The sequence below is a fragment of the Ranitomeya imitator genome, chromosome 1 (genome assembly GCF_032444005.1).
Source record: "Ranitomeya imitator isolate aRanImi1 chromosome 1, aRanImi1.pri, whole genome shotgun sequence".
Classification (NCBI taxonomy): domain Eukaryota; kingdom Metazoa; phylum Chordata; class Amphibia; order Anura; family Dendrobatidae; genus Ranitomeya; species Ranitomeya imitator.
This window is the reverse complement of record NC_091282.1, coordinates 367,254,400-367,260,399: the sequence shown is the minus strand read 5'-3', so window position 1 is coordinate 367,260,399 and position 6,000 is coordinate 367,254,400.

The window sequence follows — 6,000 nt, the reverse complement described above, 5'->3', positions numbered from 1 at the left end:
GGTACACGGGCAGCAGTGGTCTGGTCAGTGGAGGCCTAGTGGAAGGAGGGACCGCAGACAGGCTTCAAAGGCCTAACATAAAAAAAAATTGGGCTGTAGGCACTTTTAAATAGGTTCCAGGGGTACACGGGCAGCAGTGGTCTGGTCAGTGGAGGAGTAGTAGAAAGAACGGGCCGCAGACAGGCTTCTAAGGCCTAACATAATAACATATGGCTGTAGGCACTTTGTAATTGGTTCCAGGGGTACACGGGCAGCAGTGGTCTGGTCAGTGGAGGCCTAGTGGAAGGATGGACCGCACACAGGCTTCGAAGGCCTAACATAATAAATTGGGCTGGCTGTAGGCAATTTAAAATTGGTTCCAGGGGTACACGGGCAGCAGTGGTATGGTCAGTGGAGGCCTAGTGGAAGGAGGGACTGCAGACAGGCTTCGAAGGCCTAACATAATAACATTGGACTGGCTGTAGGCACTTTATAATTGGTTCCAGGGGTACACGGGCAGCAGTAGACAGGTCAGTGGAGGCCTAGTGGAAGGAGGGACCGCAGACAGGCTTCGAAGGCCTAACATAATAAAATTGGGCTGGCTGTAGGCAATATAAAATTGGTTCCAAGGGGTACACGGGCAGCAGTGGTCTGGTCAGCAGAGGCCGATTGTAATGAGTGTCTGCCAGTTAGAAGTCCAAAACATTAAATGAATGTGAATGTCTCGCATTAAAACAAAACGAAAACACTAAAGGGTGCAATCATTAGGTACAGGGGTGGGATCCTCTGCGTAGTTTCAGACCTACCAATTTGGCGCAAAGTATTTACTTTGGTAAATAGAGGACACTGCCCCTGACTATGTTAAGTACCATCATACATGTCAACACAATGGTATTGTCAGTGGCAGGAATGGAAGGATGTCAGCGCATAGACTAAACATTGGTGGAAGTGTGAGAGATAACTGTGGAAGTGGTAGAGCAATGTTTGACCTGGCGGTGGGGGAACTCTCTTGTGGCCGGCGGTACAGGCCCAGGGCCCCTCATGTTACAACAGTGTGTCTGATGTTGGGTGCGCACCACCACCGCCAGAGACACAATATTGTACTATGAGGGACCCAGTGGCAGTGCTGTCGACCAAAAGCGGGCACACCCACCTCTTCAGACAAACAGCACTCTCACGGGTGCTTGCGCCAAGTCGCGATACCACGGCCCCGTGGGGGGAGTTTGGCCATTTAGGGAGGTGTAAACATGTCGTATGCTGGACATTCAGCTGCAGCAAATTAAGACATTAGAAAAGTAATTCACAGTAGTCCACAGGCAAGAGCTTTTCATAGGAAAGCTAGGTGTCGGCCGGGCAAGGTGGGGCAAAAGAATTCGAAGTCCAGTTGTGGTTCATTTTAATGAATGTTAGATCATCAACATTTTGGGTAGCCAGACTAGTCCTTTTTTCGGTTAATATTGAACCTGCAGCACTGAATACTCTTTCTGATAGGACACTAGCTGCCGGGCAAGCAAGCTCCTGCAATGCATATTCTGCCAATTCTGGCCAGGTGTCTAATTTGGATGCCCAGTAATCAAATGGGAATGACGGTTGAGGGAGAACATCGATAAGGGATGAAAAATAGTTAGTAACCATACTGGACAAATGTTGTCTCCTGTCACTTTCAATTGATGCAGCAGTACCTGTCCTGTCTGCGGTCATAGCAAAATCACTCCACAACCTGGTCAGAAAACCCCTCTGTCCAACGCCACTTCTGATGTGTGCACCCCTAACACTCCTGGTCTGCTGCCCCCTGGAGCTCGTGTGAGAACGATCACGGGCGCTGTGTGCTGGGAATGCCTGAAGCAAACGGTCAACAAGAGTTGATTGTTTGGTTGCTAATATTAGTTCCAAGTTCTCATGTGGCATAATATTTTGCAATTTGCCTTTATAGCGAGGATCAAGGAGGCAGGCCAACCAGTAATCGTCATCGTTCATCATTTTAGTAATGCGTGTGTCCCTTTTGAGGATACGTAAGGCATAATCCGCCATGTGGGCCAAAGTTCCAGTTGTCAAATCTGCGGTTGTGATTGGTTGAGGGGCAGTTTCAGGCAAATCTACGTCACTTGTGTCCCTCAAAAAACCAGAACCCGGCCTTGCCACGCAACCAATTTCCAGTGCCCCCAGGAAAGCTTCCTCATTAAAAATATACTCATCCCCATCATCCTCCTCGTCCTCCACCTCCTCTTCGCCCGCTACCTCGTCCTGTACACTGCCCTGACCAGACAATGGCTGACTGTCATCAAGGCTTTCCTCTTCCTCTGGTGCAGACGCCTGATCCTTTATGTGCGTCAAACTTTGCATCAGCAGACGCATTAGGGGGATGCTCATGCTTATTATGGCGTTGTCTGCACTAACCAGCCGTGTGCATTCCTCAAAACACTGAAGGACTTGACACATGTCTTGTATCTTCGACCACTGCACACCTGACAACTCCATGTCTGCCATCCTACTGCCTGCCCGTGTATGTGTATCCTCCCACAAAAACATAACAGCCCGCCTCTGTTCGCACAGTCTCTGAAGCATGTGCAGTGTTGAGTTCCACCTTGTTGCAACGTCTATGATTAGGCGATGCTGGGGAAGGTTCAAAGACCGCTGATAGGTCTGCATACGGCTGGAGTGTACAGGCGAACGGCGGATTTGTGAGCAAAGTCCACGCACTTTGAGGAGCAGGTCGGAGAACCCAGGATAAGTTTTCAATAAGCACTGCACCACCAGGTTTAAGGTGTGAGCCAGGCAAGGAATGTGTTTCAGTTGGGAAAGGGAGATGGCAGCCATGAAATTCCTTCCGTTATCACTCACTACCTTGCCTGCCTCAAGATCTATTGTGCCCAGCCACGACTGCGTTTCTTGCTGCAAGAACTCGGACAGAACTTCCGCGGTGTGTCTGTTGTCGCCCAAACACTTCATAGCCAATACAGCCTGCTGACGCTTGCCAGTAGCTGGCCCATAATGGGACAACTGGTGTGCAACAGTGACAGCTGCCGATGGAGTGGTTGGGCGACTGCAGTCTGTGGAAGAGCTCTCGCTTCTGCAGGAGGACGAGGAGGAGGAGGAGGGGGTGCGAACGCCTACAGCCAACTGTTTCCTAGACCGTGGGCTAGGCACAACTGTCCCAAAATCGATGTCCCCTGTGGACCCTGCATCAACCACATTCACCCAGTGTGCCGAGATGGACACGTAACGTCCCTGGCCATGCCTACTGGTCCATGCATCTGTAGTCAGGTGCACCTTTGTACTCACAGATTGCCTGAGTGCATGGACGATGCGCTGTTTAACATGCTGGTGCAGGGCTGGGATGGCTTTTCTGGAAAAAAGTGTCGACTGGGTAGCTCGTAGCGTGGTTCAGCGTACTCCATCAGGGCTTTGAAAGCTTCGCTTTCAACTAACCGGTAGGGCATCATCTCTAACGAGATTAGTCTAGCTATGTGGGCGTTAAAACCCTGTGTACGCAGATGCGAGGATAAGTACTTCCTTTTTCTAACCAGAGTCTCATGTAGGGTGAGCTGGACTGGAGAGCTGGAGATCGTGGAACTAGCGGGTGTGCCGGTGGACATGGCAGACTGAGAGACGGTTGGAGACGGTATTGTTTCCGCCGGTGCCCTAGATGCAGTATTTCCTCCTACAAAACTGGTGATTCCCTGACCCTGACTGCTTTGGGCAGGCAAAGAAACCTGCACAGATACTCCCGGTGGTGTGGAAAATGGTGGCCTTACAGTGACGGAAGGGATGTTGCGTTGCTGACTAGCTTCATTGGCCGAGGGTGCTACAACCTTAAGGGACGTTTGGTAGTTAGTCCAGGCTTGCACATGCATGGTGGTTAAATGTCTATGCATGCAACTTGTATTGAGACTTTTCAGATTCTGACCTCTGCTTAAGCTAGTTGAACATTTTTGACAGATGACTTTGCGCTGATCAATTGGATGTTGTTTAAAAAAATGCCAGACTGCACTCTTCCTAGCATTGGATCCCTTTTCAGGAATTGCAGACTGAGCTTTAACCGGATGGCCACGCTGTCCTCCAACAGGTTTTGGCTTTGCCATGCGTTTTGGGCCAGATACGGGCCCGGCAGATGGAACCTGTTGCGATGTTGATGCCTGCTGCGGCCCCTCGTCCACCTCCGCTTCAGAACTACTGCCGCCTGCACCCTGTTCCACCAATGGCTGCCAATCGGGGTCATTAACTGGGTCATCTATAACCTCTTCTAGCTCGTGTGCAACTTCGTCTGTGTCACCGTGTCGGTCGGTGGTATAGCGTTTGTGACTGGGCAACATAGTCTCATCAGGGTCTGATTGTGGATCAGTACCCTGAGAGGGCAATGTTGTGGTCTGAGTCAAAGGACCAGCATAGTAGTCTGGTTGTGGCTGTGCATCAGTGCACTCCATGTCAGAATCTACTTGTAATGGGCATGGCCTGTTAACTGTTTCACTTTCCAAGCCAGGGACGGTATGTGTAAAGAGCTCCATGGAGTAACCCGTTGTGTCGCCTGCTGCATCCTTCTCTCTTGTTGTTGTTTTTGCTGAAGAGGACAAGGAAGCGACTTGTCCCTGACCGTGAACATCCACAAACGACGTGCTGCTTTTACATTTACCAGTTTCAGAAGAGGAGGCAAAAGAGCTAGATGCTGAGTCAGCAAGGTAAGCCAAAACTTGCTGTTGCTGCTCCGGCTTTAAAAGCGGTTTTCCTACTCCCAGAAAAGAGAGCGTTCGAGGCCTTGTGTAGCCAGACGACGAACCTGGCTCCACAGCTCCAGACTTAGGTGGAATATTTTTTTTCCCACGACCACCTGATGCTCCACTAACACTACCATCATTACCAGCTGACAATGAACGCCCACGGCCACGACCTCTTGCACCAGACTTCCTCATTGTTTTAAAAACTTAACCAAAGTAACTTTATTTGTTGCTGTCAAACAACTTACACGGTGAGCTATAACTTCAGTATGATTTCGATATCCCTTTACAGGTTGGTGAGACTGCACGGAAAATCAGGCACAAGGTTACACACTCTGTTTTCTGTGGCACCAAATCACAGAGATGCCACACACGCAGGACTGTCACTCAAGCACAAATGTCAATATTAATCTCCCATTTTTTTTTTTTTTTCAGGGAGACTTTAGAAACAAAATAAAATAAAATGATTTTTTCAGGAAGAATTTAGAAACCAAATAAAATAAAATGATTTTTTCAGGGAGAATTTAGAAACCAAATCAACCAAAAAAATAAATAGGCTTTCTATGGCCCACTGAGTGAGAGATGGCACACACAGGAGTCAGGAGTGGCACAGAAGCCCAGAGGCCAATGTTTATCTCCCACTGATTGATTTATTGATTTTTTCAGGTAGAATTTAGAAACCAAATTAACCAAAAAAATAAATAGGCTACATATGGCCCACTATTTGAGAGAGAGAGAGAGAGATGGCACACCCAGGAGTCAAGACTGGCACACAAGCAGAAAGGGCAATATCAATCTCCCACTGATTTTTTTTTTTTTCAGGGAGACTTTAGAAACAAAATAAAATAAAATGATTTTTTTCAGGAAGAATTTAGAAACCAAATAAAATAAAATGATTTTTTCAGGGAGAATTTAGAAACCAAATCAACCAAAAAAATAAATAGGCTTTCTATGGCCCACTGAGTGAGAGATGGCACACACAGGAGTCAGGAGTGGCACACAAGCCCAGAGGCCAATATTTATCTCCCACTGATTGATTTATTGATTTTTTCAGGTAGAATTTAGAACCCAAATCAACCAAAAAAATAAATAGGCTTTCTATGGCCCACTGAGTGAGAGATGGCACACACAGGAGTCAGGAGTGGCACACAAGCCCAGAGGCCAATATTTATCTCCCACTGATTGATTTATTGATTTTTTCAGGTAGAATTTAGAACCCAAATCAACCAAAAAAATAAATAGGCTTTCTATGGCCCACTGAGTGAGAGATGGCACACACAGGAGTCAGGAGTGGCACACAAGCCCAGAG